Here is a 26,800-nt window from a genome sequence, read left to right on the forward strand (position 1 = left end):
TGGGATAGATTGGAGAACATGGTGAAAAAGTTCCAACAAAAACAAACCAGGTCAGCTTGTAGGCATTTATTATAGCTTGTAATGGAAAGGGAAAAAAGAAGAATAAAGGGCTGCACAGGAGCTAAGTCAAATTGTAGAGGATTGGTATAATACTGTATAAGGTAAGATAATGCCCATTAAATTAATATGTATCCACTGTCCCTATATAAAGCTATTAGGGAGAACAAGGTGCACCTAAGAGCAAAAACATGACACAATGTAGAAGGAAAAACAGTACTCTGAAATAGGGGCACACTCTTAGGTGTAAATTTACTAAGATTCGAGTTTGGTCGAGTTTGTTTATTTTAAAACTCAATTTGCATTTGGCCGATGGTGAAGCAGATCAAGATTTCTCACCCGAGTTTCAAGTTTTGAAGGAGATTTCTCACCCGAGTTTGCAGTGTCTTCTCTCTGCAAAACTCTCCCAAACAAACAGCCTGCACATATCAGTGAACCTGAAAAAAAAGGGTTATTTTTTAAAAAAACATGATGAGACATAACCAGCCCCGGACTGCTCAGCCAGTCCTGGTTCCTAAAATTATGGGGGAAAAAACGTGTAGGATTCCCCCATATTTTCGGAATCAGCACCTGGCTGCAGGACCAACCCTGGTTTTAAATATAGGGGGAAAAAATGCGTAGGGTTCCTCTTATAATTAAAAACCAGAACCGCACCGAAACTGACCGGGGTGTAATGCCACATCCAGGAGACCCTATCACCAGGTCTCTAGGGCCAAAGCATTAACACCCCAAGCTGGTCAGCCCAAGCCAGGCATCTCAGGGGAGGTGGGGACCCCCAATAAAGGGGTCCCCCCTCTCCCAAAACCCCAGGCTTAAGCTGAAACCCGTGGCTCCGCATCCCTGGGCTATCCCACTCACACATACTTACCTGCTGCCAGATGTTCATGTCCCCTTGTCCAAGTAGAATCCACAGGTGTGCCTGAAAAAAAGATCCCATACTCACCTCTGTCCTTGCGCTGCTCTCCGTAGCATCCCTGTACTTGGCAAAATAACAAAATGAGTGATCCGATCCAAGGTGGACAGGTGTAAGTATATGTTGTCACATATACTTGCATCTCGCAAAATGACAGATGATCGCTATCATCTGTATTTCCCACAGGCCGTTAGCCAATCTGTGGGTGCTTTACATGTAAAGGCCGCTCATTGACTGGGTCCCACATGTAACCAGCCAATGAGCGGCCGCTAAATGTAAATAAGAACTCTCTCCCAAACTCACCCAAGTAAATTTGCGATTTGAATAACATGCCTAAACTCACCCGAGATTGCAATCTCGACCAAACTCGAATCTAATACCCCTTTTACACCAGAGCAAAAACCTGGGTTATTGCTGGTTCTACCCAGGTCGCAGCTCAATGTAAAAGGGTCCCTGAAAAATAACCTGGGTCAAGTGACCCTGCAATCCAACCCAGGTAGCTACCAGGGTTGGACCCAGGATGGACCCAGGTAATGGTGCAGTGTAAATGGTGCAACCCGGGTTATCTGACCTGGATCATGCCTAAAATGAGCAGATTGGTGGTTGTGGAGCAGTCACCTCCCACTTTTTATGACCTCACAGGTTTAGCAGGGCAGACCTGAGTTCAGTGTGAACAGGGCTGACCTGGGAGTAACCCATATCAAAGGTGCAGTGTAAATGGGTCTGACCTGGGTCTGACCAGGGTTGGAACCATGTCCAAAAACCCAGGTCGGACCTGGGTTTTTGGTGGAAAAGAGGTATTAGTAAATTTACACCTAAGTATGTCTACCAAAAATTGGTTAAAAATTAACTTGATTAAAAAACAACTAGCACTGAATTGGGATGAGACACAGAAACGTAGCAGTAAGAATGATTACATAAAGAGATTAATAATTTCTTTTCATGTCCACATAAAGTAAAATAACACAAAACAAAAAAAGAAGGCAACAGAAGGGGTGTTATGTACAAACATAATACAGAGTGTACATGTGAAAAGAGAGTAAGAAAGTGTGATCACCTATCAAATGAGAGGTGATGTGGGGTAAGGGAAAATAAGTGAAAGATTTGAAAAATGACAAAAAAATTAAAATATTTAAAATAGGCACCACTAGCAAGAAATATACTTAGCTTCTGTGCACAAATACAGGATATTAGTAGTCACTGTCTGGGAAACCATGTATATCATATATGTTGACTACGGGATGCTGTCGCTTGGAATCCCAGCAGTCAGAATCCCGATGCAGGCATCCCAACAAGGTTAAGATACAGAAACCTGCCGGTAAGCATTTTAACCCTTCCCCTACCACTAAATCTAACCCTCCCTCCCCGCACCCTAAACCTCAGTGCCTAAAATTATCCTTCTTGCCCTAGTGTGTAACCCTAACCCTCCCCCCTAGTGCCTAACCCCTAACCCTCCCCTAACTCCACTACTTACCATCAGGATGCTGGCGCCAGGATCTTGAACGCCGGCATCCTGCACTCTGGGATTTCAGCTATGTACCTCCATATCATATATTGAATAATGGAATAAACGTGTATAGCATACCTAATGGGTTCAATAATATTTGTTTATGGAAAAGCAATTAATAGATATTGGTAAAAATACATTATCAAAAGCATTTATATTAACATTTTGTTCCCACATATTAAGCTCATTATCATATTCAGAAACATATAAGCATTGCAGGGTGCAGTTACGTATAATCCCTACAGATATATAAGAGCTTGAAAAATAAGAGACGGTACAGTTAAATGGGTTGCAATCTGCTCTCTGTCAGGTTGCGGCCTAGGATCGGCCATTACTCACCGGCTTCCCCTGATCCCTTGGGTGGTCAGATGCCAGGTGTGGCAGCGTGTGACGCGCTGAGTATTATACCAAGAGCCATGTGGACATTCGTGTGCTGCGCTGTGCCTTGGTTGCTACGGTAGCCGTAATGGACGCAGCCATGACAGTTCACATCTCCTGACTGCCGTTGACCCAATGGTAGCATGGGGTTGGTCAGCTGACACTGTCCACCAATAACCTGCTACCTTAGGGTGTAAAGCCAGTTTCCGGACAGAAGGAAGATGCCTGTGCAACGTTGTTGCTACCCTGTGTATTGCTGATACCCCGTTCCAGGTTCCCTATGCGATCTCCTTGAGATTCAAGTGCCAACTCCTTGTGCAACAGTGCGTTCTAACATCTTGCCTGTATGCGATACAAGGGCCAACTCTTTGTGCAACAGTGCATCATAACACCTTGCCTGTGAGCGATACAAGTGCCAACTCCTTGAGCAACAGAGCGTCCTAACACCTTGCCAGTGTGCGTTGTTCTACCACCTGCTGATGCAATTGTGCCTCTTTCACCACTCCTCCAGTGTCAGCTGCTAGTGCCATACTGTGTCCAGACAGTGCCTCAAGCACTTACTAATTGTAATAGAGAGTCCTAACACCTTGCATGAGTGTGTTGTTCTGCCATCTACTGACGCAATTGTGCATCTTTCACGACTCCTCCAGTGTAAGCTGCTAGTGCCATACTGTGACCAACAGTGCCTCAAGCACTGGAGTACTAGTTCTCTGTACTTCTTGTAGAAGTATACCTTCAGGGCCACCGGTTATTTGTCTCCATTCCCACAGTGTCAGACACCTGTCCAAAGGGCCGTGACCTGCCAGCTGGGTGCAGCATAAATACCCATATCCCACTTGGAGGGGTCACTGGTGAACATCTCTCAGTTGGTTATACTCCGCACCTTTGGACAGGTCTCGCCAATGTTTGATACTCGTGGTATATATCCAGGCCCCACGCCTACAGTTCCTATCTCATCCAGGGACCTCAGCTTCCATCCCCTCAGTAGGGGATTCCACTCCACCAAATGTGACACTCTCCACAGTTTGCCAGAGGTATTGAACTGAGGATGAGAGTTGCAACACCGTGGGCACATTGGAAATATATCTGCTGCTAGGGCTCTCCCTGTGAATGTGCCCTGTTACATGGAGCAGGATGTAGTCGGCATCCCAGCGTGTGGGATGCCGAATGTCTAAATACCGGTGCCGAAATCCTGACAGGTCAGGATCCAGGCACCAGTATTCTGACCATCGGCATGCCGAAGGGTAAGTATCGGGGTGTAGGGAGAGCTTAGCGTTAGTAGCGGGGTTAGGTTTAGGTATTGGGGAAGGGTAAGGCACCGGGAAGGGAGCGTTAGGATTAGGGTGCGGGGAGGGGGAGGTTAGGTTTAGGCACTAGGGGAGGTTAGGTTTAGGCACTGGGGAGGGGGTGTTAGGTTTAGGGTGCGGGGAGAGGGAGGTTAGGTTTAGGCACTAGGAAGGGGGTTTAGGTTTAGGCACCAAGGAGGGAGGGTTAGGGTTAGTGTAGGGGTAGGGAAATACCTACCTTGCATTCCTATGGGAGCAGTGCAGGGTAATTACACTGGGGATCAGCTGATGAGAGTGCTGATTAGTAGAGTTATCTGTGTATTGATTTCCCCTTGAGGACAGTGTTAGTGGTGCTGGGGGTTCCTTGTGTGTACAAGGAGACCCCTGTGGAGGTACTACATGCATTTCGTGGCTTGATTAGGGAAGCTCAGTGTTCTTGCTGAAGTAAGTATCAATCTTAGGCCAATAGTAGAGCTGAACGCGTGAATGACAGAATAGCCAATAGGCATGGGTCTGTGTGTGCTACTCCAGACCATGGTGTACTCGCGCATGTTGTGTCCTATATGTAAATACTGTATATAGAATATGTAAATACAGTGTGCTCTGTGTATGTGGCAAAGACTAATTAATATAAACCATATTGTAAGTGACTGATAAATTGATGCCCCACCAGAGTCTGGGGGCAGTTACCCATATACCTATATATACTGGTGCAGGTAATATGCGGTGTGTCAGCAGCAGGTCACATGATACAGAAGCTGCTGGAACCAGCTGTAGGGGGCGCAGTAAGACAGTTACGTCGGTTACAGAGAGCCCTGAGAGGACGGTGAGGAAGGAAGGACTCGTGCAGCAACGCTCACCGGAGTCTCTGCGGACACCAGAGTAACATCAGGAATCGGTAGCGCTGCACATTACAACTGGCTGCTAAAGCTCCTGGCGGTGTGCCTGTGATCCGACAGTGATGTACAGCGCTGGTGGCCGGAGGTGGGGAGTGGAAGGCGGAGGCCGGCTGTGAGACAGACTCTCCCTCCTACACGGGGGGCAGAGAGGTGAGCAGGGAGGTGAGCAGGGAGCCAGGTGTCAGAGCTGATATGAAGGAGGGAAGTGATCTTATTAGCCGACCCCCATTTCAGGACAAAGGTGAAAAGGCCTGGAGAGTTCTGTAGTCACACTAAGCACAGCCCAGAATTATCGCACTACCCTCCAACTGCTACACAGTAACAGCCAGCACTCACAGCAGAGACTAGCTCATCTCCCCAAGCCATAGTGTCTCTGTATAAACAGGATAGTTACATCTGTTCCTAGGACACCATTCGTAGAGCAAAGTAGCCATTAATACTGTACTGAAAGACTCGCTCAAGTCACAGAATAGTTCTCAGTCCTCAAATTACAGTGATTTGTCAAGTGCAACTTTCACAGTGTCTTGTGGTGGCAGAAAAGAGATAGTAAAAACTGTTTTAAGTATAATTTCTTTGCCACAAACAGAGCTAGCAGTTTTGGGATTTTCGAGGCCCTCTGCAGGGACATCTAATAGCCACTTCCCCTGGACACACAATTCGAGAATCAGATCTGCAACGTACAGTGGCCCTGATTCAGAGCCGGACGGTCTGACAGAGCGCTCGCTCTGAATCAGGGCCGTCCCTGCTCCTTTTTGGAGCGGCCTCCAGGCCGCTCGCATAGCTGTGGGTGACCATCCACAGCTATAGCGAGCGGCCAAAATGATGGTCGCGATGGTCAAGACCATCGCGACCATCGGGCTTGCGACGAGACCCTGCAGTAGGGTCTTGCTGCCGCAAGCCCAGGAGTGCTTTTGGCTCTATCGAGCCAAAAGCACTCTCACTGACATCACTAGTGATGTCAGTGGGGCCGGACCCAGACGGTAGACGTTCCCATGGGAACGCCTCCGTCTGGGCAGCCATGCCCCCGGCACACCCACCAAAGGGGGCGTGCTGTCAATCACCATCAACAGCACGCCCCCTTTGGTGCGAGACCCTTAACAACGGCTTGGCCATCATTATTCGGGTCTCGTGCATGCGCACGACGGAGGCGCCTCTGTCGTGCGCATGCGCACTTGGGCACCATTGACCTGCTTGCGAGCGCTCAGCGCTCGTGAGCGGGTCAGAATCAGGCCCAGTATGTGCATGACCTCTACAGATCCAGCGGGGTAATTGTACTAGAGATAGTATTGACTAAATTAAGTTTATAGTAGTCCTAAAGGGTTTTATGCAAAAATGCCTTTTACGTTGTTCCTGTTCCCTCTAACCTACTAGTGGTTCGGTCTAGATAAGCCGTTTCGGTGGTTTAAATTATAACTAAATGGTATTTAATAATGTGGTAAAGTTTGGTTAAGGTAACCTGCATTGGTATTGTCAAACCAGTTTTATGTCCTCAGGATCACATAGATCCAAAAGGTGGTAATTGAAGAAAACTTTTGATCTTGCCGAGTTCCAGTACAATAAACCTTGCTACATTGTTATGTGTATGTTACTTACCCAGAAATACCTTTTGCATGTATTTATTTTATGAAATGTATTGAAACTATGGCCCTCATTCAGACCCACTCACGAGCTGCTGTCCGCTCGCAAGTGGGTCGATGGTCCCCACTGCGCATGCGCACGACGGAGGTGGGCCCTGATTCAGAGCGAGCGCTCTGGTCAGAGCGTCCGGCTCTGAATCAGGGCCTATATCCCTAACATTATTTCAACTGTGCTAATGAGTTAGTACTGTCAATAAATAGAGTCTTGTTTGACACTAATTGGCATAATTCATTGGGTGAAGAATCAAACTCCTCTGTGTGAAGATAACCATCGTAAGAGTTTATACAGAGAGTGACCAGCCATCTATTCTTTCTAGTAAGATACCTGAACCTCACTTAACAACTCTACCCTACCTGGGGAGTGTCACATGTGGGCCTGAGTCAGCAAGGAACGCACGGTTGCAGACGCACACAATCGGTCAATTAATTTGCATTGCGCATGTGAAGATAACCATCGTAAGAGTTTATACAGAGAGTGACCAGCCATCTATTCTTTCTAGTAAGATACCTGAACCTCACTTAACAACTCTACCCTACCTGGGGGGGTGTCATATGTGGGCCTGAGTCAGCAAGGAACACACGGTTGCAGACGCACACAATCGGTCAATTAATTTGCATTGCGCATACGTATGCATCATAGTGCAGGTGCGTGAACTAGCTATTGTGATGGTAACTGCGTGTGCAGAGGCTACGCAGACCCAGAGCACAGTGATTGACAGGAAGTGTCATTTGTGGGTGGTAACGGGGGAGTGGTTGGCCAAATGCAGGCATGCCTGTGCGTTTGGACGGCATTTCAGGGGTGTGCATAATTAAGCCCTTGCGGCGACGGACACAGCCTGAGGTCTAGTTGCACACAGGAAGTCTCGCTATGTCTGCGGGAGGGTCATGTCAACCACTATTATGCGAATGGGGGTGACAGTTCTCGATGTTACCGATGTTTACGCTATCTTGCGCACTGATCAGGCTGTGAGTAAAGAGAGATGGGCAGTTTAATATGAGACTGGGCATCTACATCTTGTGTTGCGATCTCCGCAGGGCCAGATTAAAGGAGGGGCAACAGGGCCGGTCGTCCCTGGGCCCCCACACATCAAGGGCCCCACCCCACCACCTCCGGCCCACTTAACCCTGGAGCTGAAGGGAGGCTCCATTAGCCGGGCACCCGCTGAGATTTTGTTAACAGCGGGCACCCGGCTACCTCCCCGCAGCACCAACCAGAGGCTGGTGCTCACACCTGAGCTCCGGCTTCCAGCTCCCGCAGTGCACAATGGGAGAGACGTCATGACGTCTCTCCCATAGTTCTGAGGAGAGGCCAGCCGGATGGACGCGGACTTGGTAGGTAGGGCCTAAGGTAAGTATACTGTTTCTTTTCTTTGTGTTTTTTCAGTATAAGTGGCTTCACGACTAGGGGCACTACATTTGGGGGCATTGCTACTGGGGCCACTACTACTGTGGGCACTACATCTACAGGCATTGCTACTGGGGCCACTACTACTGCGGGCACTACATCTGGAGCATTGCTACTGGGGGTACTGCTACAGGGGTCACTACATCTGAGGGCATTGCTACAGGGGTCACAACATCTGGGGGCATTGCTACAGAGGGCACTACTTCAGAGGGCATTGCTACTGGGGGCACTACATCTGGAGGCATTGCTACAGGGGGCATTACTTCAGGGGGCATTGCTACTGGGGGCACTACAGCTGGGGGTATTGCTATAGGGGGCAGTACATCTGGGGGCATTGCTGCTGGGGGCACTATATCTGGGGACATTGCTACAGGGGGCACTACTTGAGGGGGCATTGCTACTGGGGGCACTACAGCTAGGGGCATTGCTGCTGGGGGTACTACATCTGTGGGCTTTACATCTGGGGGCACTACTGCTGGGGCATTACTATTGGGGGCACTTCTACAGGGGCATTACTTCTGGGGGCACTGCTACAGGGGTCACTACTTCAGGGGGCATTGCTACTGGGGCACTAAATATGGGGCATTACATCTGGGGGCACTACTGCTGGGGCATTACTATTGGGGGCACTTCTACAGGGGCACTACTTCTGGGGGCACTGCTACAGGGGGCATTCCTACTGGGGGCATTACTACAGGGGGCACTACTATATCATTCATATTTAATAGGGCCCCCCACATGTTTGTTGCCCAGGGGCCCCCACAGACCTTAATCTGGCCCTGGATCTCTATGCGTATGCATTGATTAGCATATTCTCACAGCGGATGGGTGCGAGCATCTGCTAGTATGCATTCCTTGCTGAATCAGGCCCTGTTTTCTAGTCAAATAGTATATGTAACAGCATAATGGACATTGATGTGGCTAATCATATGCCTGGTCTGTAAATAATGGGCATGTATGTCCACATGTACAGTCTGTTATGACACTGGGCACATATGACCATATCAAAAGATTGAAGTGGATAGAAAATCAATCAAGGTATGGGCTGCCAGGTAAGGTTAGGATATAATAGGTAAACAAAGTCACATGGTTTCTAAAGCACCAAATTACAAAAGATGTGGGGAGGAAGGGTATCACCAGCTGGTTTACCTGTTTGACACATTGAACGGCCAGTGAGGAACAAAGTAGTATATAATTGGGCTTAGTTACTGTTGTGATTACCATATAAAATAGCGCATATAAGAATCCCCGGTCACTCCAACTGGCCCTATTCCTCCCTGTAAGTGATAGATTGGGACTCGGTTCGACTGGGTACCCCAAAGTGATTCCGAACTCGGACTCGGTTCAACTCGGAACCCTAAATTCGTTTTTTGTTGGTTCACTTAGAACCAGACCCGCACAACTCTAAATATATATATATGCTAGCATATCAACGCAAAAGACGGCACTCTACTGGTAAAATATAATGAAGACATCTGCCTTGCCTTGGTGACCTCCCTGGGTGAAAGATTCCCACCGCTACTTAGCAAGATTCTGATAGCGGCACTCTCAAGTCTTGAAAAAATCTTTTCAAGTCCTGTGAGTGCCGTCGTCAGTATATTAGAATTTGTAGATTTATATATAGAGAAATATGTACCCTTCCTTCTTCATATTAAGGATTCCGCTCAATATTACAGCTATTTGATAAATTCTATTGGAAAGAAACATATAAATGGTGTACAATAGATGTTGAGTTATTGTACACCTGTATTCCCCATAATAAGAGGTTGGAAGTGGTGGAAATGTTTCTTGTACGGGATTTAGACATTAATAAGAAAAAAATTGTTTTCTCTTGGAATGTATTAACTATATATGGTGAGGCGGATTTAAAGAAATGTAAAAAGCTTACCACGGTTGCTAAACATTTCCTTGAATCACATCAAGGAAGTCCTTCTAATTTGAAGGTTTTTGGTATTGAACAACTGAAGTTGGGCATTAGAGGTGGTAACATTACACATGAACTATTGAAGAAGGAGAGTTTTTGGACTTTTTTGATGGGAGGTTTACAACCTTCTGGTTTGAATGAACAGATTTACTATGGAGCCTTTTTATGAATAAATAGATGAATATATTTTGTTATTGTTATGGTATTTGTTTTTTTTTGTTTCTGAGATAGAAATGTACTTTAATTGGATATTTAATTAAGCTACAAACATTATTGAAACTAATTATTTATCATATCCTTTTATATAATTTCACTTTGATTGGGGATGGTAGTATTTCACTAATTTTTATTTCACTCCTACACTATTATTTTTATTTATATATATTTTTAATAATAAATATTACATTAATTTTACACTAATTGTGTCACGTTTGATTTTTTATTAATTTTATTGCAAATTAAATTATTTTTTCCCATTATGTGTTTTTTTGTTTTCTTGTTTTTCACTAATTTCACTTTTTGTTAATTTGGGTACAATATGAATTTTGTTTCAATAATTTTGAGATGTTTATGATAATATGAATTTAGATTATTGTATTGTATTGATAACAACACATATACACATATATTTATTATGAATTCTGGGGGTAAGTTAGACTGTTATTAGAAATAACTTTATTTATTTGTTTATTATGTGCACTATGGATATACAGCAATAGTTTTCTTATATTAATTATTGATGTACATGTAGCCACGACACTGTTGAGGTTTAATAGATTAAGAGAGATATAATATATAATACATAGTCATATCTTTTTATGTAATATTTAATGGATTGGGTATTTTGATTTTATATATTTATATTGGTGTGAATCTGCTTATATGATTGTCGATCTATTACATATAAATAACAGAGCATAATCCATTTATTTACAAAGTAAATCCCTGGGCTTGTGTGTGTGACCAGTGGGAGAGCTGACAGGCACTTCTGTTTGGGTACTAGTAGTGAGATATGAGATCTGACCAATAGGGGAGCTGACAGCCTGCTCCTATTGGTCTAGATCAGTGTTGGCTAACCTTGACACTCCAGCTGTTGTGGAACTATATATCCCAGCATGCCCTGCCACAGTTTTAGCATGCCCTAATAGCAAAACTGTAGCAGTGCATGCTGGGTTATGTAGTTCCATAACAGCTGGAGTGTCAAGGTTAGCCAACACTGGTCTAGATAGTAGTCCTGCAATACAAAGGATGGTGATTGGCTATTGCAGGTATCCATAAAACTGAATGAGACTCTGATTGGCCAGTGAATCCAATAAAGGAACTGACAGCCCGTGATGGGTTGATCCTATGATTAAGCAGTTGTAACGAAACGCGCGTCAGGAGACACGCGGTGCATGCTGTCTCGCATGTATCATTTTTATATGTGTTATATGTGTTATATGTTTGTGTTTGTTTAACCATCATGAAAGAAGGATACTGAGAATGAAGGGTGTCTGTTAGACAGAGGGACCACATGATAGGGAGCAGAGGACGGAGTATACATAGCAAAGTGCAACATTGTATTTGACATGTTGCAATATAAGATGCAGTGAGACACGTGGAACTCTGTCAATATAGTGCAAACCCACAAATCATAATTAGACTCGCCCGGAGCTTGTCACTGACTAAGGATATTAGTGACACATGTATTTATGTTTAATAATAAAGAGATCTATGAAAGATAAAAATATTGATCTCTGATACATTTTGCAAATATTCATCATAAGCCGCTGATTTAGACGGCACTTGTATAAAATATATCATATTGAATATTTGGTTATTCATTGCTGAGGTTATGTGTACATGGTTGGCCTATAGGACTGAACATACCTAATAAAGTGCAATATTGTATTTGAACTCTGTCAATATTATATAAACTTGTGAATCACCCAAAGATATTTATGATATTGATTCTTTATATATCATAACATCTATCATAAGCCGCTGATTTCAGATGGTACCTGAAGGAATATTAAGAAACTTCCTTTTATTGCTGGGATCATGTGGATGCATCTGGTCTAATCATGTCACATGATAGATGATTGTACCTACATTAATATATCAGTGGGTGTTATTCATTCCAGACACTTTTGGAAGAGGTGACTTAATTCCGGGATAATTAGGAGTTCACCTATGGGTACTCAATAGTGGCAGTCTATTATCATCTTTATTAATACTATACACCTGATAATTCAGGCATATAGGAGATTGTGATAACGAATATTATTCACATTCCATTCAAAATAATGAATTTTCTTCATGATTATAAAGGCAGATGAGACTCATGGACCCTTGAGACATTATCCAATTTATCATGAGGATAAGTGAATAATGGTTATGTCCCCAATGTTACAGACACCTAGATATATGACCATTTAGAGGTAGTATAATAGCATATAATAAATACACAGCACAATTTGGTTGCAACACAATTTTATTAATATGATTTTTGTTTTTGTATTATAATATCATATTTCGCGGACTACTTTTTATTTATTAATAGTACTAATAAAAGTTATATTTTAAAATTGCATGACAATTCCTCAATTCAATTAATATTATTATTATCAATTGATACAGATTTTGAGTCCGTGAGTGCCCCATAAAAGAATTATCTTTTTCTCTTTGGTTTAGCTAGATTGTGATACATATTCCTGGGTGCACCTCCTTTCAAAACAGTAGTGAAACTTGAAAGATATGATGTCCACCATATGATATGGTTTGTGATATTTGTTAGGATAAGGAAGGACTTAAAATAAATACGTTATTTATATAATAATATCTGTGCGGGTAAATTCCCCCTTTTCTATCTTGCTATGTATGCAAGGATATATATCTATGCACAAGTTCAGTCCCATTTCTTTAAAAGTAGGCAGGGTCCATAGAAGTATCCAAACATTCTCCAAGTGCAGCTCCCTTAACCACTTAACTGATGATTTTATACGGCAAACTGGTCAGAAATTGTCGGGTCCGCAGGAGAATCTGGGGAGTCAGAGGAGATACGTTCTGCACAGGGGTAGAACAGATTTCCTCTTCAAAAACACAACGGGGTGGTGCAGTCGCACTTTGTCATCTGAAGCGCAGTTGGCTGCGTTCACATCTCATGCGACCACGACGTCAGTTAAGTGGTGAGGTAAGTCCTCCTGAACAAGTCCACAAATCTAATTACAAAATAAACAAGGGGTGCACAATAGTGAAGTACATAAAAAAGATGAATTGAACACGTACATAAAATAAATTTTAACAGAGCATAAAACACATTATAATCTCACACTCCTGGCATAGTCTGCAAGCCTCCCGATTCACGGAGCTCCAGAGTTTATCACAGCCATTGTGGTTTAGATCTCGCTGTCTGCTCACACTGGATAGAATCATCAGGCCAGAACACGCTCAACCAGTTTTGTCATCCAATGTGACTTCATCAGGGGGTATGGCCACTGTACACTGCCCACCTGGCCTCCCTATAATATCAGGGATTGACAAATATATTAGAATTTGTAGATTTATATATAGAGAAATATGTACCCTTCCTTTCTTCATATATTAAGGATTCCACACAATATTACAGCTATTTGATCAATTCTATTGGAAAGAAACATATAAATGGTATACAATAGATGTTGAGTTGTTGTACACCTGTATTCCCCATAATAAGGGGTTGGAAGTAGTGGAAATGTTTCTTGTACGGGATGTAGACATTAATAAGAAAAAAATTGTTTTCTCTTGGAATGTATTAACTATATTTAAAAAAAATAATTATTTTAAGTTTGAAAATCTCTTTTATGTACAACGCTGCAGTACAGTGATAGGAGGATGTAGTTATAATACTGACAGCAAGGATGCCAGCACTTAGAATGCTGGCGCCGGAATCCCGACACCTGTCAGAATCCTGGCACTGGGGGAGAGTTAGGGTTAGGCACTAGGGGGAGAGTTAGGATTAGGCACTAGGGAAAGGGTTAGGGTTAGGCACTAGGGGGAGGGTTAGGGTTAGGCTCTAGGGGGAGAGTTAGGGTTAGGCACTAGGGGGAGGGTTAGGCACTAGGGGGAGAGTTAGGGTTAGGCACTAGGGGGAGGGTTAGGCACTAGGGGGAGAGTTAGGGTTAGGCACTAGGGGAAGGGTTAGGGTTAGGCACTAGGGGGAGGGTTAGGGTTAGGCACTAGGGGGAGAGTTAGGGTTAGGCACTAGGGGGAGGGTTAGGCACTAGGGGGAGAGTTAGGGTTAGGCACTAGGGAGAGGGTTAGGCACTAGGAGGAGGGTTAGGGTTAGGCACTAGGGGGAGAGTTAGGGTTAGGCACTAGGGGGAGGGTTAGGGTTAGGCACTAGGAGGAGAGTTAGGGTTAGGCACTAGGGGGAGGGTTAGGGTTAGGCACTAGGGGGAGAGTTAGGGTTAGGCACTAGGGGGAGAGTTAGGGTTAGGCACTAGGGGGAGGGTTAGGGTTAGGCACTAGGGGGAGAGTTAGGGTTAGGCACTAGGGGGAGGGTTAGGCACTAGGAGGGTTAGGGTTAGGCACTAGGGGGAGAGTTAGGGTTAGGCACTTGGGGGACGGTTAGGGTTAGGCACTAGGGGAAGGGTTAGGGTTAGGCACTAGGGGGAGGCTTAGGGTTAGGCACTAGGGGAAGGGTTAGGCACTAGGGGGAGGGTTAGGGTTAAGCACTAGGGGGAGAGTTAGGTTAGGCACTAGGGGGAGGGTTAGGGTTAGGCACTAGGGGGAGTGTTAGGGTTAGGCACTAGGGGGAGTGTTAGGGTTCGGCACTAGGGGGAGGGTTAGGTTTAGGTTGTTGGGGGAGGGTTAGGGTTAGGCACTAGGGGGAGTGTAAGAATAAGGCAGTGGGGAGGGAGGGTTAGGGGTTGGGGTAGGGTTAGGATACCTACTGACAGGTATCGGTATCCTAACCCTGTCGGGATGCTGGTGTCAGGATTCTAACCATTGGGATCCCAAGTGCCTGCATCCCGTACCCAACCCGTGATGGGGATCCAGTTTTGCTAATTATGTTTTAGGGCCATGGGAGGAGAAATGTATTTTGAATGATAACCAATTTGCTGATAAATTCTCTTCAAAAGCTACATAGCTGATATTCTAGTAGTGTAGGAGGGAGAAGAAACTGATATTTTAAAATATATGGCTTTTGTTAATGTGAATGATTTTAAATTAAGGGCCCGATTCAGACCCGCTCGCTTGGATGCGTTCGCACGTAGCCTGCCGATGTTTTCAATCTGCGCATGCATATAAGTCACAATGCGGGCGCGCGGACCAGTTCATGCAACTGCAAAGGGATCGGTCCTTGTACACAGACGCTTCACTAGAATGAATGACAGGACGAGCCATTTGTGGATGGTGACAGGGGTGGTCGATGATAACTGTGGTGTGGTGGTGCAAACGCAGGCGTGTCTGTGCATCTGGACGCCATTTCAAGTGTGAGCATAATTAAGACACAGCACAGTGCTTGCTGTAGGGTATGGTCAGCCACAAGTGCTGCATATGGTTCTGATGTTACTCGATGTTACCGATTGTTTAATACACTTCCTGGAGATTACGTATGTTACGAAGGGAAAGTGGGCGTCTTGTGTCAGGCTGGTGGGCGTCTAAATATGTACCGCGATCGCATGCCAAGACATAGTGGGCATGCTAATGCCTTGCTGTGCAATCACGGGATTTGCATATTTTGGCAGCTGATGGCTGCGTGCGAATGCATCTAGCGAGCGGGTCTGAATTGGGCCCTAAGTTTCAACTCAAATTTCCAAGAAAAAAATATAGAATTTTTAGATTTGGGGCCAAATGTAATAGGGTGAGAATTTAGAAAATGTGAGAGTTTAACAGTAAACTCTCACATTGGTCAAGTTGAAAATATCTGGAGGAGAGTTTTTTTTAGTCTAAAAACATGCAAGTTTGTATGTTCTTTGACTCTATTACATTGGCTGAGTTTATAAAGTGTGAGAGTTTACTGCCCTTGGTTTTAAATGTGTCTGATTGGACAAATGGTGACAAGGTAAATAGTTAAACATATATTGACAGTAATAGTTATATACACTTTGTATGCATGGAAGAAAAATATAATTTTCTCACAGATGATACGCATTCGCCATAATTGCTGTAATGAGAAGTTCAATTAGCAAGCTGAATTATATGGACAGAGATTCATAGAAAAGGAAAATCCAAAAATCTTAATAGATGTGAGATTATAATGTGTGTTATGAGCTTTAATTTATGTATGTGATCAATTATAAGTTTACATTAAAATCTCTTTTACGGACTTCGCTATTGTGCGCCCCTTGTTCGTTATACACTGTATATATATATATATATATATATATATATATATGGGCTTATTCATCGTTTGATGCATTTGCGAATCCTAATGCAGATGCAGAACGGATCTGTGCGATCCTACATGCAGACTGTAAGTTAGACTGAGATATCCAGTGGAGGTCAGTCCAGTATTCAAAAATGTGCTGGCACAAGTGGAGCTTTATCTGCACGAAGGCCCCCTTTAGGGGGCAAAAAAAGATCCCCCATTAGAGCCTTCACAAAATGAGGAGGCTAGTGGCAAAGGCGGAAAAAAGGTACCCAAGAAGAAGATATAGTCTATAATCTTTATTCACAGATATTAACTGTGGATGAACTAAGTATTCTGTGCAAGGGTCTCATTTTTGTACCTATGGTACAGCACAACTCACTAAATAGCAAGATAGATTTACATAGATTAAACCGACAGTTACGCCTGTTACTAGCGGTAACTACCACCAATCTGGATGGTTCCCCTATTAAAGCACGATCCTCTTTTGAGCTGATTTCCAGCAATGTTTCCATCAAAAGATTCACTAATATCATTGAGTCCTGCATTAATAAATGTGATGCTGTAAAGAGGAATTATTCTAATTAATCGAGAGCAGAAATGAGAGCCCTCAAGAAACTGGGCTCAGACACCAGTATCACAATCCGCCCCACTGATTAAGGGGTCGGAATTGTGATACAAGATATCTTTGCTTATTGACGAAAGGCTGTACGACAATTGTCGGATCTTGCGGTATATCAGAAATTGGATACTGACCCCACACTTGAATATCAGAATTAATTAACATCAGTCTTACAGTCAACTCTTAATGAAAACCTCATTACCAAGTCCACCATGAATACATTGTTACCAACATCTCCGAAGGTACCTGATTTTTCTACCCTGCGTAAACTGCATAAGGACCGCTTTACCCGGCGCGGCAGGCCTATTATTGTAGCACGCGACTCTTTGTACTATGAGGTTTCCAGGTTTATTGACTTCTCTCTGCAACGTTGAAGGGCCTTACTGACCAGAAATTATTTTATTTTCGATGGTGTCTTTTATTTGCAAACTCTGGGTTGTGCAATGTGTTCTTGCGCAGTCCCGGCCTACACCAATTGGTTTATGTACTGTGTAGAGAGAGATCTATTCTTTAGTAATGGGTCCTCCTATGCTGATAACATCAAGTTCTATACCCGGTACATAGACAATGTGTTCATGGTGTGGCAGGGCAGTAAGGATGATTTTATAAGGATGATGACAGAGGTTAATGCTACTGATGCAGACATTAAGTTTACCTATGATAGTAGCCCAGAGAGAGTGCATTTTTTAGATGTTTTGGTCGAGGTTACTGGAGGTCAATTGCACACGTCCACAGACTGCAACAATCTCCTGCTAGCGTCTAGTCACCATTCTAAGAGTTTGATGATGAGTTTGCCCTATTCTCATTTCCTGCATGTCCACTGTATTTGTAGTAATCTGGTAGATGAACTGAGACAATTAGACTTTATGACCGAGAATTTATTGAAAGAGGATATCCATTGAAATCACTTAAAGAAGCTAGACAGAAAGCCCTTGCTGCTTCCAAAAATGGACCCCTAATAACAGCTAAGAAAAAAACCATAGTAACTAGTTGGTTTGGGTAAATAGTTTTAGTTCTAGTAGCAGTTCCATTGTTAACACTGCTAAAAGGTTTTGGCTGATGATTAGCAAGGATGCTAGTTTGCCACTGTTGAAGGATACTATCCTCCTCCCGTGCTACAAACGGGGCAAGAATGTCCATGACTGGCTAGTGCAGAATGACATCACTGGTTTTGGAATACACCCAAAGCCCTTTTTCTGACTAAAAATCCTGGGAGCTACAAGTGTTTGGGGTGCACTACGTGCGGTTTCTTGAAAACTGGAGACAGTTTTGTGCACTCGCACTCATGGCGCATTTATAAAATCAGTCACCTTTTGACATGCACCAGCCAGTTTGTGATATACTATATCAGGTGTCCCTGTGGACTTATGTACATAGGGAAAACTATTAGGTAAATCTGTGAGCGGATGGCCCTTCACAGGTCTGCCTTCCGACAGGCTCTATCTGCTAAGGAGAACAAGCAACCTATTTATACAGATTTGCCCCTTAGACTATTCTTTATTGTTTATATAGTTGGAGTATTGTTGATCTCTTGCTAGATAGTCCCCAGGATGTACTTTATTTTATGTTTCTGCTTTAGTCTGTGGTTTTGTTTTTATTGTTGTCGGTGTTATTCACTCACTCATTGATAGGTTTATCCTGTCTCCATAGTGAGTAGCATGTCAGACGTCGCGCCCAGTGCAAGTCGCGCTGTGGTGATGTCAGACTCCGACTCGGATGGACGCTGAACAGTGCACCTGTTGTGTTTCATTATGTATATAGGTAAGTGAATTTTCTATTTGTAATATGCTTCCTGACAAAAGTCGTTTGACTGAAACATTGAAGTAATAAATCGTGGTTATCTAACCCAGCTTTAACAAATTATTTTGTGCCACCGCCATCCTGTTTGTTTTCTATTAAGGACCTGTGGAGGGCACCCGGCATAATACTGGAGAGGAGGAGTGCCAAGCCCATGCTATATATATATATATATATATATACACTCCATGGATGAGCAGCACTCCGTTAAGTCATGTAGCAGAATGGCCGATGCCCTCCTAGGTATCCCATCAACAGGGATCTAACATAACTAGAACATGGACGGCGGCACTCAGCACAATAAATACCAGTACACAGCTGGTTGAAAGACTTCAACCAGCTGTGCACTGGTATTTATTGTGCTGAGTGCCGCCGTCCATTTTCTAGTTATATATATATATATATATAAATAAAATATAAAAAGTGATAGCAAGCGCCATGAATATGGAGATGATATGTCTCCAAAACGGCAGCCATTTTACCATAGTCCATCCTATTCTATATGCAGTGGCCATTTTGTCATCTCCCATTACTTATTTAGCATACATTTATGCATTCATATCCAGAAAATGCAATTATAAACAGGATTCTAGAACAGTAATTTTAAGAGCAGATCATTTTTAATACAATAAAACATATATTAAAAGGACATGTATAATTCATAAATAAGATATATATATATATATATATATATATATTAATATGCACTAATAGCACCATTGTAACTTTTAAAAGAGGGAGCATCTAATAAGTATATTCATCCTATTAGAATAATGGGTTAATTTTGAAATATTTAATTGTACTAATATTGGATATTAAAAATATGAATTCTCTATTGTAATTATTACTTTTTCAACACAAACAACCTTTAGTCTATTTGCCATCTCTAATAATTCTTATTTTATTGTTATGTTTAATTATTATATTCGATTGAGTTATCTACAAGCAGAGAAGAATTATCCGAATGCACAATGAATATATCTCCTACCTTTAATATACAACACTACGTCAGCTATTATGACTAGACTGATGAAGAGATATAGTTATGAATGAAAGAAATCTGATTGGTGAATAATAACACCCCCCCATTTATAGTATGAGAGACTGACTATTCCATTGGCGGTAACACAGAGCTTGGAGTGCGAGTGTAAAATGACACATGATTGGCCATCGGTGTCACATGACGAAAGCCAGTGATTTGATTGGTCCGCATACATGAATATAGTTTGGGGCAATGCATTAAATCGGCTTGCCTTGAAAAAGCACACAGCGAAACGCGCGTCGGCATGCCCGCCGTGTGTGCTCTGTGTTTGAAATCAATAATATTTACTAATATGCTGTAATCTGACATGGTATCTCTGCTATTATATGGAGTAATCTGCCTCATGATAGGATGTAGCAGTACAGAGGGCCTGATTCAGAGCCGGACGCTATTTGCGGACGCTCGTTCTGAAAAAGGGGCTGGATATTTAAATTGAGCGCTCGCTCTTTGCAGTCTGTTGACACCTCTATGTCTGAGTGAGCATCTGAAATATGCGCTCGCCATTTTGTAAAGACGCCCCTTGGCCGCTCGCATCATACGTCATCTCCGCTATTTATTAGATTAATCGAGTACATCGAAAGGCGTATGAACTGCTCACAAATCTTGTGGTAGCATTTTCCTACCGCAATCATGCGAGCAGTTCAGGCTAAAAGACAACCAAGTGACGTGGTCGATGACGCTGCTTTGTTAATTATGCACACCCTTAAAACACCCGTTTTGACCGTTTGGCACGCCTGCACACATGCTATGATACTTATGTAGCCAATATTACACTGGTGATAATATTGAGAATTCCTACACCATATAAAATCAGTTATGAATAGTCATCCTATGTATCTGAGTTTAGGGGACTGAATAATAAATGTGAATGCGCTCACTATTATAATATATCATGATCTAATGGTAGGAGAAGCAATGTTTGAACAATATATTGAATAAATAATAAATATTGTTCCGTTAATAAATCATTGATTAAACATCATATAATCAATGAAGAATCATATTACTAGACTCAATGACTATTATCATAAAGTGATTATGCATAAATTTAACGGTGATTTATAAACATCGCATCCTTTCCTTCTAACAATCTTGTGGATGAGACACCCTAAAATCGATACCTTATCAATCAATGGTATCATCGATTAATATATTATTAATACCACAATATGTGGATGTACTGATTCAATGGTGGGTTGATATATATATACAATACATACACTATTTGGTGTGTCATATTCCAATGAATTATCGATATAAGAATAAATTGTGAGATAGACCAGGTGCATTTGTGGTATTCATAGGGTGACTTAAGGATCAGTTGTGGTGAACCACAACAATACTACCATTTAGGAGATTTTATATTGGAACCGTATCAACATGTGTGATACTATTGACTAGAAGGGTGCCCCCTTCATTTAAAGTTGATTCCCATACTGGTGTGTCCATATATCTCCCAATGTACGAATACTGTATGTCCATTAATATTTTCTGAGTTTTTTTTCATCCATATAGCATTTCTGTTCACCAATATTGTGATAATATGATTGTTTAATTTAATGGCATATCAGAACAATATCAGATTAACCAATTGAGACACATGGGGGTTTTTCTTTATTTTCATTAAAAAACAAAAAGTAAAAAAAAAAAGATATATTAACACTTATCACAATTTCACTTTATATCACTTTTTTACTGTATATTTGTAATGTGAATATAAATCATATATACTGATTATGGCGTTTTTCTACAACTACATGTAATGTGTGCAGATGTATTGTTCTTTTTGTCTAACTTTTAAAAGGGCATATTTAAATAACGTAATATAAATATACAAATCATGATAATAAATAGAAATAAAATAGGATCCATATAGTATTTCACTTGGTAGTTTTAATTCCAAAAGGTCCATAATAAATTGCATATATTTAAAACAAATTAAGAAGGAAAAATACAATAGATCTCATGTTGCCAAACATTAGAGGGAGGAGGAAGAGGTATACTTGCCTACCCTCCCGATTTGGGCGGGAACCTCGCGAAAATCGGATGCTGCTCCTGGCCCCCCAGAAAGATAGGCAAGCCTCCCTGTAGCTACCGACCCCTCCTCTGTATCCCCCGCAGTTGTATGAGAATCTCCCGCAGCGGGGGGGCGGTGATGCAATTCACGCCAAGTCACATCATTTTAGCCTGTCCCCGGCTGCACAATGCCGGAAATCTCATCATTGTGTAGCGGGGACGGGGCCAAAAAGACGCAATCGCACCTCCCCACTCCACCCACAAACACCAGCCACGCCCCCCGATTTTGCCAATATGGATGCCCCCTCCCACTAGGGGCAGTCAGAATGTCGGCATCTATGGGAAGAAGTATAAAAATTATATTTATGAAAGGGTGTGATTTCATACATTTTATTTAATCCATGTGGAACCATGGTATTAAAGGTAAAAATCCCAAACATCTCTCTCTCAGTTAACTTCTTTTCCTTATCGCCACATCTTTCACTTAGCTGTACATATTCTATTTTTTTTAAATTTTAGTCCTGCTGGATCTGCGTTATGATATCTAGTGAAGTGTTTAGGTATAGAATGATTATCAACCTTGTTTTTAACACTACTCACATGATCTTGTGTTCTCAGTTTAATATTTCTTTTAGTTCTTCTGACATATTTAAGATGGCATGGACACTCAATCACATAAATCATCCATGTCGTCATACAGTTCATTAGACTCTTGATTTTATAAAATGTGGTTATAATTCGAGAATTTGCTATTTCAAGGAAGAAACTGTGAGAGCTTCTCCCCTAAAAAGAAGATTCAGAGAAGAAGAGGTACTAGAGGAGTAAGGAAGAAATCAAAAGAGAAGGACCCTGAAATAATAACAGATCAATCGCTTCAAAAACAAGGCATCTTTAACTTATCAAAGTATAAATTGTCAAAAATGGAGGTATCACTGTTAAAAAAAAGGTTTCTCATTTGCCCCCACAGCAAGAAATTAACAATTTCCAGATGTTTGTGGATTTTAATAAATTTACTAGAAACTTAACTCTGAAGAGACACTTTCTTAAAGAAGACACAAGGATTGTAAAAAATGACGAGGACAAATCAAATCTGGATTAAAACCACCATCCAAATTTTATCCCCTAGGCTCTAGAAGTACCCAGATTGAGACTTTTTACAATATGGTCAAGAGAGACATTTGTGTACTTGATACAAAGGCACCAAAAGAATCTAATTGGACTAACTTTGAAAAAGAGGCCCTCAAGAATATGAAGAACAATGAGCAACTGGTATTTAAACAAGCAGACAAAGGAGGGAGTCTGGTCATACTGAACCGGGACGATTATGTTAATCCATCTGGATTTGTTGGCTCATTTAAATGAGTCACTTGGTTTGATTATATTTATTTAATTTCTCTTGGTAATATATCTATAGTACCAGATCTTTTGATTTGTTATAATAGGTTGTAATTCCTCTTCTTCACCACTAGATGGAGATGTTACACAGGTATTTGTCTTTTTTTTGCATGGAGATGTATGGATGTATGCTGATTTTAATGATTAAGCTTCAGGGCTTTAACATTTCTTTGCATATTTTGATTGTTGGTGTATAAGGTATTGTTTTTATTGCATATTTGCACTTTTTTACTAAGCACTTGTGTATATTTATATTTTTATATTTTCTTTATATGTTATTTATTGTGCACATCACAGGCAGATTGTCTTTTAATAATTTGTGGCATATCACTAATGCACTTTATTATGTTATTTATGTCCATGGGTGTTTTTACCATGGTCCGATTTTTTTAATATACGTTGCTATGGTCACTTTCTGAGCGACATGTTTGCTGCAACCAAAAGCGCTAGTGCAGGATGGATGGTCAGCGGGACATGGGTACCCTCAGGGGAATGGGGTTAAGTTTTGATTGATGTTGCACTTTGTTTATTTGCTTGTTTGTATCACAATATGTTAGTTTGTTGTCCTGAGGAACGGGATATGGTCCCTGATACATTGACCACCCAATAAACACCCTTTTATAGGGTTCACTTCTTGCAAGCCTCTAAGTGCCACCTCTTTTTTCGGTTGGAGTGTATTTGGGGGTGCATACCCCAGAGGAGGGCACCAGAGCAAGCTGTTCCTGATTGATGGTACTGGAGTGCGTGGCTGACATTGGTATAATATTGGGGGTGGAGTCCATCACTTTAAATCTATCCCACTATTTGGATTTAAAACTACAACATTATGTAAAGAATTTGAAGTCATATTTAAAAGACTCTACCAGCTTATTGAGACTTATAAAAAATGTTAAATGGTTATCCACCTATATGTGGCTAACGGTTGATGTGCAGGCACTGTATTCTTCAATATCTCATTGGAAGGGACTAGAGGCAGTTGAGAGAACAATTTCAAATTCTTCAGATACAACGTTAGTCGAAAGGGAGTTTATCTTAAATAGTATTAGATTTATTTTGGAACACAATTTTTTTGAGTTTGAAAATGAGTTCTTTGTACAAAAACAGGGGATGGCAATGGGCACAAAATTTGCCCCGCCTTATGCCAACAACCTGATTGGTGATGGGCCAATGGGAACAGCAATATATTTATGATTCAATATATGAAAGTGAAAATATAATCTTATTTCATCATTATATCGATGATTTGATTTTATTTGGTCGGGTGATTTAGTTAGTATTGAACAATTCATGTTAAACATTAATGATAATGAATATAATCTGAGATTTATGTATAAACCTCATTCCAATCTATTAATTATTTGGATATAGTACTAGGGTGACCCGGAAAAAATAATCAAAACCAAGACCCATTTTAAAGGAGGTAGATGCAAATTATTTTACCCCTCACCCAGCTGCCATTTCTCCTTGGTTCAATAATGTTCCCTATGCACATTTTCCTTAAAAAAAATTGTAATGTTGAGATGGAGTTCAGGCAACAATCTGAAATGTTAATGAATAGATTCGCAGAGAGGGTATATAATGAAATTAAGATACAAGAGGCTGCAATAAGAGCATCCAATTTGGATAGGAGTAACCTTTTGGAAGAAAAAGTAAGACACAATACTTAAACATTTTCCAAAAATAGACCTTTTATAACCCAGTTGGAAAATAGAGGAATCATTAAGATTTTAGAGAAACATTGGAATATGTTACTGAAGGACCCAGTGTTGGACCCTATTCTTCCTCCAAAGCTGAAACTAGTACATAGAAGAGCAACAAACATGAAGAGTATCCTTGCTCCAAGTAAACTTAGATCCATGAATAAAGGGAATACAGGCGATCCCAATGGTATGGGATTCTTAGGCAAAAGAGGTGGCTGTTTTCCTTGTAGAAAATGCATCTATTGTAAATTTATGGATAGAAAACAATTCTTTTGGACCAACGAAAGTGGCAGGAGATATATGATCAAGGGTGTCATCACTTGTGTTACGGAATTTGTTGTCTACAGAATTATGTGCAGTTGTGGCAAGGCTTATATAGGAAAAACAAAAAGATGCTTAAAGATTAGGATCCAAGAACATCTGAGGAATGTTAGGAATAAAGTCACCACACATAGTCTGCCACGACATTTCCAAGAAGCACACCAGTCAGATGTAAGATGCCTGACCTTCAAGACATATTCAGGTTAATCAAAGGGGGGGGGGGAAGAGATAGGGAGTTAGAGCTTTCTAAAAGGGAATCCTATTGGATTTTCACCTTAAATACATTATGCCCTTTAATAATGTATGTTCAGTTTTAAGATGACTTTAGGGATTTTTGGGGGATTTTGTAAAGTTGTAAATCTATATGGAGGATCGACGTTATGAAGATATGAGGTATTCATTAGTAAAGGGGAATCAGTCATGGTTAAAAAATAATACACATATATTTTCTAATAAAAGGTGACATGTCTATTTCACAGATGGAAATGGGGGACACATATACATATATTTTGTTTTTATCACAAATTATCTTAAATTAATAACTATATAGAGAAACAATGCTTAATTTTGCTGTTTACAAAAAAAATATTGGGGTTTCTTAGGTATTATGTAGGACACTTGAGTATATCACTAGATTGAACATTATTATTAAATGGTAGTCACAAAATTAGTACATTAAAAGGGAGTCCATTATAATTGATAGGAAAAAATTGAGAGTTTATAGTTGTAAATACAGAGTAGTAGAATAATTGTGAAAAGGGCACTATAAGTTTCACTTCAAGAGTTAGGTAGTTAAATATGGTCACCACAGTGAAATCAATATTTCATTTAAAGCAGTTCACCTAAGTGAAAGTAGCGATATTTCTTCAAGCTATGTAATCCATTTTTGTCAGTAGTGAAATCTCTAATTATAAGGCAAAGTGCAAGTCAGAATTGTTAGCAGGTCGGGGGAGGGGGAATATCAGTGACTCAACCACCATTTGAAAATCATATAAAAGTGGATTTTGAGTGTCGATTGCCCCATTATCCCAGCTAAAGAATAACTGAATTGCTGGGATATGGAGCACAAGTGCCGTTATAGGTCAGACAGGGAGATCAATTGTTTACCTTTTATACAGCAGTGGAACCCAAACACCGTCAGTGTTAAACTTGCCCCACAAATAGGAGATATGTTTGGTTGCTGTGATCTGGAATGCAAGCGCTGACGTGAGACTAGGGAAGTTGGGAAAATTACTTCTGATCCCGGAAGTATAAGTTTTTCTAAAAGTATAGCATTATTTGAGAAGGTAAAGCGCCAGCTCAATTAGATTATGGTTATACAATCTAGAGCTGACACAGAGTGTTTTAATAGGGCCATAGGAATCCTTTAAAGACAGTATTTAAGCTGGCATTGAGATCCAATTAGAGGACGTGATGTCACACCCAAGGGGGGAGGGGTAAAAGGAGGATCAGAGGGGAGGTGAAACATATACACACAGAAACGGACATGGTGGTCTGATGCTGCGATCTGAAGTAAGGTTTATTGCTGGTTGAACCTCCATGTAGATTGCAGCTACATTTTAAATGT

The sequence above is a fragment of the Taudactylus pleione genome, unplaced genomic scaffold (genome assembly GCF_031769625.1).
Source record: "Taudactylus pleione unplaced genomic scaffold, aTauple2 ptg000513l, whole genome shotgun sequence".
NCBI classification, from domain to species: domain Eukaryota; kingdom Metazoa; phylum Chordata; class Amphibia; order Anura; family Myobatrachidae; genus Taudactylus; species Taudactylus pleione.